We start from the raw sequence: 11,807 nt of genomic DNA, 5'->3' as shown, positions 1-11,807 counted from the left end.
TACGATGTTCTACTTTGAAAGAGAAGATAAGGTATGAAATTGAAATACATACAGAGGTTTTGGATATATTTTATTTTGAACTGATGTATGTTTTATTTATTTTGGGCTAAATTTTCTCACATTTGGTCTTTCATAAGCCAGATGGGTTGAAAATTATATTTGTTATATTTGTCTTAGTGTAATTAATAGAATTTTCCATTTAAATTCCTCTTATATATATATATATATATATATATATATATATATATATATATATATATACACACACATACACACACACCGTTAACATACCCCTTTATCAAAAAAAGTAAAGCTCACAAAATACCTCTCTTTCTAGAGAGATAGGGAAGGGATATATATATATATATATATATATATATATATATATATATATATATATATATAGAGAGAGAGAGAGAGAGAGAGAGTAAAAAAAAAGTTCAAAGTCATTAAAAGTTGACTTTTTTCAAAAAATAAAAACATATTTTCTTCTGCAATATATAGGTGTATTTCGTTTGTGTTTATGTGTGCAATTTGCTAGTCAAAAGTTGACTTTATTTATGTTTAAAGTTTTTTTGTTTTAATGTGGAAAATTAATGAGAGTCACAACAATATTTGTTTCTTGTGAGCTTGGATATATGTATTTTTAATGGATGTATCATATATTATATATTTTTTGTTTTAAGAAATTTATAATACTCATACGTACCTAATAGTTTTTAGCCATACACAATAATTTATGTTTTATATATTTGTATTGTACAACTACATAATACATAAATTGTTGTGTATCGCCAAAAATTGTTGTGTACAAATCATTATCTAATTTTTATTATCAACCTCAAGCTAAGCTCTTCATAAATTCGAGCAGAAACAGCCTTGAAAGGAGAGATGTTTCAGCCAAACATGATTGAAAATCATCATCATCCTCTTGATATGAGTCATAGAGCCCAAGAAAATAATCTTCTTAGGCTCAGAGATGACTATCTTGATAGTAAATCAGGGAACGATATCATGGAAGCCGTTTCAGGCGATGATCAAGATCCTAGTCAACATGCCAATAAAAAGAAACGCTACCATCGCCATACTCAGCTTCAAATCCAGGAAATGGAAGCGTGAGTTATTCTTTTACCCTAATCTTGAATATCTCATTTTTTTTGGTTTCACTCTAATGGGTGTGGTTCGAACCCAGCTCAGGTATGTAGTAACGGATAAAATTCTTTAATTTCGTGTTTTTTTTACTGAAATCATAAAAATTATTTGTATTAAATACAAATTTGGAAGGAAGTGAGTACAGATTATACATGTTATTAATCCTTCCTTGACTCCTTTTAGGAGAGAAGTTTGAATTACTCTTTTCGGTTGTTGACCTTTATACTAATTCATATACTTGTAGGTTTTTCAAAGAGTACCCCCATCCCGATGATAAGCAAAGAAAGGAACTTGGAAGAAGACTATCCTTGGAGCCTTTGCAGGTTAAATTTTGGTTCCAGAACAAACGAACACAAATGAAGGTAAGTAACTTGCATAAAAACACAAATTTGTACTATAAGGTTCAAAGAAGTAGTTGCTATGTGATTTGTACAACTTTTTTTTGGTTTATGTTATACAATTTAATTGCATAGGTGACTATAATATGATCCTGGATCTCTTTAGTAATTTGTATAGTTGGTTGTCTATTAGAGCTGAGAGGCTCAATATAGGAATTTCCATATTGTTCAAAGCATATAATATGTACACAGGAATAAATCTTGAACGGGTGTATCCGAGTCAGTTGGTCCTATATGGAGAAATTTTATTTATGATGATATATACATCCATGATCCTTTATTAATTTTGGTAATCAGACATCAATTGGTTTAAATAGTTGCAATTTTCTAAATGTATAATAACTAACGACACTAATTAGCTAGCTGTTTTAACCTTTTTTCCTCTCATGTAATGAATATATACAATTTATTAATTACTTGTTATTAATTTATTTGTGATGGAACACACCTAGTCGAATGTTGATTGTATTTGCACTTATATTTTTAGGCTCAACATGAACGCTTTGATAACTCTAAGCTAAGGAATGAAAATGAAAAGCTCCAGGCAGAGAACGTACGGTACAAGGAAGCCCTTGCAAACGCCATGTGTCCTAACTGTGGAGGCCCAACTGCTATTGGTGAGATGTATTTTGATGAACAACAGTTGAAGATTGAAAATGCTCGTCTACGAGAAGAGGTATGTTAGATTTTACCCTAAGAAATAATATTTTCCTCACAAGTTTAAGCATAGTATGTGCTATTTTTATAACATACCAAAGTTATTTCTTTGGATTTTTTAACAGATTGATAGGATATCAGGAATTGCTGCCAAGTATATTGGCAAGCCAATGCTCTCTAACCCTGATGCATCGTCTCAAGGACCCCTTCGCTCACTTGAATTACCTGTGGCTAGTTTTAGTCCACAACAAGGGATAGTAGGCGAGATGTTTGGTGAAAACGACCTTCTTCAGTCCTTAGCTGGCCCTACTGAGACTGAGAAACCTATTATCATTGATCTAGCTGTTACAGCCATGGAGGAACTAGTTAGAAAGGCTCAGGTTTGCGAGCCCTTGTGGGTTCCAACATCAAATAACTCTCATGAGATTTTAAGCGAAGATGAGTATGTGCGGTCATTTCCTAGAGGCATTGGACCGAAACTAATGGGATTCAAATCTGAAGCTTCAAGAGAATCGATGGTCGTCAGCATGAATCATATGACTGTTGTGGAAATTCTAATGGATGTGGTATATATTTACTAAACATGCTATCTTTTTGTGGTTACTTTTATATCCGTTATGAATCACCTCACTAATCTAACCATGATTTTTCAGCATCAATGGTCAAATGTGTTTTCTGGCATTGTTTCAAGAGCAATGACTTTAGAAGTGCTTTCAACCGGAGTGGCTGGTAATTATAATGGAGCTCTTCAAGTGGTAAGAAATAAGTCATCAAATGTCTTGTGGATCTACTGCAATAATTCAATTGATTCTAGATATTTTTAGCCATATTATATTTGAAATTTAAAATGTTGTGAAATACATGCTTCACAATCACTTCCGAATCTTAGACTTAAAAGTGTAGACCGATTAATCAAATTGATCGGTACATGTCACTACAAGAAATATCACCCATTCAGACGAAGCATAAAAGCGATGTCTTCTCTTCCAATCCATTCATCTTTCAGGATCAAATTTTAGAGTTTAGGGTTTAAGGTTTAGAGTTTAGGATCAAATTTTAGAGTTTAAGGTTTAAGGTTTAGGGTTTAGGGTTTAGGGTCAAAAAAGGTAAAGTAATCTCTAGGAATCTTGTAGTCTCTATATCGGCCCTTAAATGTTAGATTTTCTAGAGTTAAGCCAGTGTACACCATCGTTTAGAACGGTTGGAGACGAGTTATGCAAGAATTACACTAAAGTGGAAAAGTAGGGGGTATTGTTTTACTTTTGTATTTACGACGGCGTGGTTGAAGATAGCCGATAGGACCGTTATCTCATCCTCATTGAAAACCGTTTTCATAATCAATTGATTTTTGAAATCGTCCTAAGGTGGTAAACCATTCTTTATGTTAGCACATAAGGTAAGTATAATCACAATCAAGAACCAATATTCATCATCAATGTTGGTATATCCAACAATAACAACAAAAACCTCTTATTTAGAACTTCATAAACTTAGTTTGTAGAATTGTCATCTTCTTTACCCTTGAATCTATTTAAGTTTCGCCCTTTTATTTATAATATTTGCATGTCAGGTTCATCGAAAAGTATCATTTGTTTCATATTTTTCCTTAGCATACAAGGTTAATAAACTTCACTGAGAGTGCGGGTAACAACTATAAAGTATGGTGTTTTTGAAATTAGAATATGATCACGATAATGAAATAACAAAAGCAAACCCAAATGTTCCTCATTATACCTCACTTCCATCATTTCCACATTGGAAATTTTCCCTTTGAAATCAAAAAATATGAATGATAAGGTTTCATTCATCTTGTAATTTGTATAGAAACAACTTGTGCTATAAATGCATTTTAATTGGTAAGTTTTTTTTTTCATCCATATAGATTTCAGTTTGAGCCAAAAAGCAGTTTCAAAATTCTCCTTTAGAACTTCTTGCTTGTAGAATGTTGGGAGAATGAAGTTGAATTTGAAATAGGTCTTTATAATATTTCTCTTTTTTCTTAGTCTAGTCTGATTTGATTTTTGGCTTTAAAAAGAATTCAATGAATCATCATAATTTGTTTAAGTCACTAATGCTCTAATCTTAACTTACCATAAAGAAAAACTGGTATCACAATCTAATAGTGGCAGATCATATTTCATTGAAGTCATTTTCTCAATGACACCTTAAAAGGTATAAAAGACAACTAATTTGAAAGTACGCATGCTTAGAGAAAATCAACAAAACCTGCATCGGTGTAGGATAAATTGACAAAACCTTTGCATGTTTAAGAAAGAAATCAAATGAAGGAAACCTATGTAGGCTTAGAAAATTGATATTATCTTGATTTAACACATTTCAAGAATTTGCCTATGATAACACACTCGTTTTCCAACCCCAAACCGTGAACCTGAATTTCAAGATCACCCTCATCCTCCTTGTTTCCTGTTAACCCTGATTGGCCCTAAATTCTCACTTTAACCTTGTTTATCATATTTTTCACTCATTTAGTTTGTTTAACCTTACCTAATACACTAACTTTTCATATATATATATATATATATATATATATATATATATATATATATATATATATATATATATATATATATATATATATATATATAAAGTAGACAATGAGTACTCTAATTTTAATATTTCTATTTATAAATAAATATAGTTAAATAGAAGGTAATTACTATTATTATTATTATTATTATTATTATTATTATTATTATTATTATATATACATATAAAGGTTGTAAAAATCGTTCGTTTATAGCTCGACGGTCGACTGGTGTTAAGGGGATAATCGGTCTTGGCGGAGATTAATCGGGGTTTAACCGCGGACCATAAATTATTAATAAAATATTAAAATTAATCAAATATTAATATATCTTAAGAAAAACAAGTACTTCAAAATTAGAAAATAAGAAAGTTTGTAATTTGAAATTTTGAAAATACAAAAATATGAACATTTTGGTATAATATTTGAAATTTTGAAAATTTGAAAATTTTGGAGTAAAATTTTTTTATTCTTTGAATATTTTTTAAAAAGTTTTTTTTTTAATTTTGACATTTTTTTCGAATTTTTTTTTTTTTTTTTTGTTTTATTGACCGATTAACCCCCCCCCCCCCCCCCCCCCGCCCCCAAGCCAATAAATCCTAAATTTCCGATTAGTACCCTAATCCTCAGCGGTGGAGAATGCCAAACGATATATATATATATATATATATATATATATATATATATATATATATATATATATATATATATATATATGTCCGGTAAAAAAAAAAGTTTGGTAGGAAGCTAAGAAGTTTTTTTTCTACATATTTTTTTGATGAACAAAATAAATGAATCACTAGATGATTCATTTGTAAGATTATTCACAAAGAAAAAATTCCCAAAAAAATATATTTATGATTCATTTTTAAGTAAATTAAGAAAAAAATTCATTTTTATGATAATTTTAATGAATAACAACAAAATCATTGTATAAATGAATCATCGAGATGTTTTTTTAATAATTTTTTCTTGTGAATCATCTAATGATTCATTTTGTTTGTTCACGAAAAAAAATATGTAGAAAAAAACTTTTTACCTTCCTACCAAAAATTTCTTTCTTATTTGATCTTGACTATATATATATATATATATATATATATATATATATATATATATATATATATATATATATATATATATATATATATATATATATATATATATATATATATATATATATGGGGGGTGGGGAGTGGGGGACATGTATTCAAACGGGGCTCCCCATTCTGTCCTGTCTCTGTCGCTCCCCCATATCCCAAAAACATTGCTAAATACCCTTCGTACTGAAATTGAGCGTCACCATGGTTTTTGACATCCCTAGATAAAGAGAATCAACTAGATGAACCAGAACATGAAATTTTGGAAGGAAACCCATGCGAGAAAAACTAGAACGCACTTTAAATACAGTGTGACTAGCTCATAACTGTAAGAACCGCAATTATAAAAATAATTAATTTTTTATAGTAAAAACTCATAATTATTAATCAATTGTTTTCAATTATTAGTTAAGTAAACATGATTTTGTAGGATTTAATTAAAGAAATACAGTTAACTTTCGGTAATGTTAACTGAAAATTATTAAAGACAAATTTAAATAATTGCGTAGTAACAAAAACAAAAAAAAACAAAAAAAAAAAAAAAAAAAAAAAAAAAAAAAAAAAAAGAACAACAACAACAACAATAATAATAATAATAATAATAATAATAATAATAATAATAATAAATAAGTAAATATTTACCAAACTATTATCAACATCAATACTTTAAAAAAATATGATGAGAAAATGACAAATGTCAATTTTATAGAAATTTTGAAAAAAAAAAAAAAGTAAATTATGAGAAAGTGACAATGGACAATAAAAACTATTATTCTACTCTAATAAATAAAGAAATTTTTTCGTATATCATTTTTTGGTTTTTTTAAATTAGTTTCTTTTTTCACATATCATTTTATGTTTTTTTTTTTTTTTTGTATTTTACTATATTCTACGTAGCATTTTAGATGAAATAATTGCAATAAAAATAATAATAAATGAAAATCAATTTTATTAGTGGCCTTACTTTTTAATTTTAAAATTCTTAAATTAAAGTCTTATTAGTTTCATTTGTTTATTTATGTAAATTATTTATTTAAATTTATAAAAGAAAAAATACTTTAATTTTGATAATTCGATATTTAATTTTCTTATAAATTCAACTAAACAAATGTTTAAAGTTTCATATTTAATTTTCTTCTAAATAAATCTATATAATATATGGATGTTACACCTAACTTATTATTATAAGAAGATTAGAACAATTAATCTAAGGCTATATTTATCAGCTAACAAAGTTTAATCTTAAAATAATGTAAAGACTAATAATTAGCTACCAAACAGTGGCAATGTATGAGAAATTAAATATCCTCCTAATTTTTCTTTCTAGTGTCTTCCTACCCATATACAATGTGACACGAGTCACATTTTGATAAAATCTACTCTAATAGATAAAGATATTTTTGCCACATGTCATGCTCTTATTATTTTTTTAAAATTTTATTTTGTGGTTATTTTATATTATTATTTTTTCCTCATATCATTTTGTGATTTTTTAATTTTATTAAACTTCACATAATATATAATTTAATATTTAGAATAAATGTAATAATAAATAAATATCAATTTTATTAATGAGCTAACCTTCTAATTTCTAAATTTCTAAATTAAGGCTCTATTAATTTATTTTATTTATTTATCTAAATTATTTGTTTATCTTTAAAAGAGAAAAAACAATTCAATTTTATTAATTCAATATTTTTCTAATTTTTCATATAAATTTAAATTTCTGAAATATATAAACCTTTGTATTTTTTTCTAAATACACCCATGTTTAAAAGATATTTGTCATAATTTTACATTGGTAGGTAATTTTACATTGGTAGGATGATAAGTACGAAGAAAAGTAATAGGATATTTAGTTCGTGATCCTTAAGACTTGGAAACCAATAAGAAACAAAATTACTCCTCAAGAGGAAGAATTCAACTCACATGTCAATGCCTAGCTATAAAGGAGTATCGGTTTTTGTTGAATGTTGGTAATAAACAACTAAGATATTTACTCGTAGTAGGTTGTAAAAATGGTCATTGTGAAATTTTCCCCAGAAACATATTCATTAGCCAATTTCAAAAGGCCTATTGCGAGAACATGTGGCTTTAGTAATTATTATTTTTACATATGTATATTTAGATGTAACAGTACTTAAGGAAGTATTTTTCACATATGTTTAGTATCAAAAAGATTACTGTATCTGCATGTCAAGATAAATAGTGGAGAAATGAAGTGTAGTATACTTGTATTTGTTGTAGTGAGCTATACAATGAAACCCCAATTGTATTTATTTCTATACTGTTCTAAATAGTTTTTTTTTTTTTTTTGTCTAGATGAGAGCTGAATATCAGATTCCTTCACCACTCGTTCCAACACGAGAAAACTATTTCGTTCGGTATTGTAAACAACATGGTGATGGGACGTGGGCGGTTGTTGATGTATCCATGGATAATATGGGCTCATCGTCAATTTCAAGATTTAGGAGAAGGCCCTCTGGCTGCTTGATTCAAGAACTTCTTAATGGTTACTCAAAGGTACACTCTCTAGCTTCAATCAATGTATTATTTTAGCTTTGATGAAGTAAACGGATTTCACAAATCATGTCTAGTTTTTGTTTTCCAGGTCACTTGGATTGAACATGTTGAAGTTGATAATGGGGACGTTCATGATATCTATAAGGTACTAGTAAACTCTGGTCTTGCATTTGGTGAAAAAAGATGGGTAGCCACATTAGATAGACAAAGTGAACGACTTGCAAGTGCAATGGCTAGCAATATTCCTGCAGGAGATGTTGGAGGCAAGTGTCCTAGTTCACAATCATATCTTTCCTAGTATCTGATTAAAGATGTTTTCTAGTATCGTTTAATAAAATCAATTATTGATTATCCTATTCATTCTTTTTATAGTTATAACGTCTCCAAAAGGGCGAAAGAGTATGTTAAAGTTAGCAGAAAGAATGGTTTTGAGCTTCTGTAGTGGGGTTGGTGCTTCGACTGCTCACACATGGACAAGTTTATCTGGTAGTGGAGGAGATGATGTGCGTGTAATGACCCGAAAGAGTGTAGATGATCCAGGCAGGCCTTCTGGTATTGTGCTAAGTGCTGCAACTTCATTTTGGTTACCAGTTCACCCAAAATAGCTTTTCAATTTTCTCCGTGATGAGAACTCTAGGAATGAGGTAATTATGCAGCTAGCCTTTAATATAAAACCTTATATATATTCATATGAAATTATCTCTTTAATTCTATTTTATACATCCAGTGGGACATCCTTTCGAATTGTGGGCATGTTGAAGAAATCGCACACATTGCCAACGGCCGTGATCCAGGAAATTGTGTTTCCCTTTTGCGTGTTAATGTAAGGTCTAAAATTAAACATCTTAATCAATTTCCAATTTATTAATCAGATGACTTTCACGTTGTTTACCTTGTAGAGTGCCAATTCAAGTCAGAGCAACATTCTCATCCTACAAGAGAGTACAACCGATTCTACATGTTCATATGTTATATATGCACCAGTGGATATTGGTGTGATGAATGTTGCATTAAATGGAGGTGATCCAGATTATGTTTGCGTTGCTTCCATCTGGTTTTGCCATACTTCCTGATGGACTAGTAGATGATGAAGGAGGAGCTCTTGTTAGTGGAACTGGTGGATCATTACTCACCATCGCATTCCAGATTTTAGTAGATTCGGATCCTACATCCAAACTGTCACTAGGATCGGTGGCAATAGCTAATAGTCTTATTAAGTCCACGGTTGAAAGAATCAAAGTTGCAGTAGCTTCTAATATGAGTAAAGCAATGGGGATTTAATAAGGTAAAACAGCCATCAACCTCACTTGGTTACATCAGATCTCAAAGTATTCATTTTTTTAACACGCATTAATTAGGTTAACCCAAATAGTGTACTGGTGGTGGTGGATGGGTGTTGCACTGATGTGGCTACTCCTACGCGTGGTGTATACCTTATCAGTCACATACTAATTGGGGTTATAACATTATGTTTTGATTATATCTCTGAATTTATGTACCTTGCAGTGGTGTGAAGGAAAGGGGAAAACATCTTTGCAGGCGAAAATTTCTCTGTTATCATTAAGAATAGATGAAAGAAGTCAAGAACGAACCAGAACGATCCTTCCATTAGAATTTTTCAAGGTTTATCAATGTTCGGGTATTGACTTTGCATATCTTGAAGATTATAGAGTAAATTTAGACCTTGTCGATTAAATACTAGTTAAAATTCCCAAACGCTTTTTTTTCTGTTGGGTTTCATTAGAGATTTTCCGTCTTTTGTGTTGTCTGGATTAGAATTAAACTGGTAACCTGGATTAAGCTACATGCAACAACTCTTACTTCCGGCTTAGCACTTGTATCCAATGTTTAGCTATTCCTTGGTTAGATACTTATGTTGGGAAATAAATTTCAAGTTCACTTTATATATATATATATATATATATATATATATATATATATATATATATATATATATATATATATATATATATATATATATATATGATTTTTAATTTTGTTAGATTAAAGGTTTTGGTGCCTTGAATTGACTTTCACAATTGGTGCCACATAGACACCATGTAGGATGCCTCCAACATTCATCATTTGATGCCTATATTATGGTGTGGTGCACTCCAATGCCTCTAATATTTTGCAATTTTTTAAAAACAAACATTTTATAGCATGTTAAGTTATTAAAATTGCGAAATTCAACATATTTGAATACAAATTATGATGAATATGGTAAAAAAAATAGTCAAACCTTTCCAATAAAGATGATTTGAGATGTTTCTTCATCTTCTAATCCTTGTTCCATTTCCATTTTCCTTTTTTAACCTTCATAAGCGATGAATGTAATTAGGGATTCAATATCAATAAACGATAAAGGGTGATTTGGGCTTGAACATCCATTAACATTTTTATAAATTTTTTTGCATGTCACCTTCCACATAACAACATCTGTATGAAAATTGACAAATCGAGTATTAATGGTGGTATCCTTGAAACCAGCTATTAGAAAAATAAAGTCTTCAATGGCGTTTAAAAAAAAAAAGAATTCCAACATAATTATATATATATATATATATATATATATATATATATATATATATATATATATATATATATATATATATATATATATCAAATCTCCATGGCTTTCTTACACGAGAATAACATCAAGACTCGGTTCCATCTGCAACATGTAGTTTAACATCACATACTAAAGTTCTCACAAAGTTTGAAAGATAATCTACCTCTTATTATAAACAAAACTTAAATATGGTACTTATCACTCTATCAAACAATATGTTGTACACGTGAAATCTTTTCTAAAGTCTATTTGTTTGTCTTTCAAATTTCAAGTCCCCTAATATTAAGCAATATAATACTTTTTAAACTTATTTAAATTCAAATCCCCTTATATTTTACTATATCAAACCCGAAATTAAGAAAGCTATTAGACAATAAATCATGAATAAATCAATGTCCTTGATTTTTATTCTTCTAAACCAAATTTCAATAATTTAATTAGGGAACAATTATTTTCAATTTGAATAGGTTCATATATTTTCATCTATTCTATATAAATAGCTCATATATATAGTTTGTAGCCAAAAAAAATTTAGCAATCGTCATTTTGGCACCAAATTGAAAATTATTTAAAATTTGTATACATTTAAAATATTATTTATACATAATGGAACGTTATAAGTTTACCAATATACATACTATATATAAATATTTGTTTGTAATTTATCATTAAATAAAATGTTTTATTTATTATTTAAATTTTAATATTATCAGTAGTACATATGTTATAACCTAGTTTGTGGGTACATAAGTGTGAAAAGTCATACCTATAATTAATGATGCTTCTTCTATTTCAAAAAGCTTCACATTAATTCATTAGCTATATTTACTAATGCATTACGAATATATGGGCAAAGAATG

The 11,807-nt window shown here is 28.9% G+C and overlaps 1 pseudogene; it reads left to right on the top strand.

Moving 5' to 3' along the window:
- The first annotated feature begins 891 nt into the window (after nucleotides 1–891).
- On the top strand, nucleotides 892–9,656 carry LOC145006693 (homeobox-leucine zipper protein MERISTEM L1-like; annotated as a pseudogene).
- The last annotated feature ends 2,151 nt before the right edge of the window (nucleotides 9,657–11,807 follow it).

Source organism: Lactuca saligna, chromosome 7 (genome assembly GCF_052625555.1).
Source record: "Lactuca saligna cultivar CGN05327 chromosome 7, ASM5262555v1, whole genome shotgun sequence".
Lineage (NCBI taxonomy): Eukaryota > Viridiplantae > Streptophyta > Magnoliopsida > Asterales > Asteraceae > Lactuca > Lactuca saligna.
This window is presented reverse-complemented; position numbering and strand designations above follow the sequence as displayed.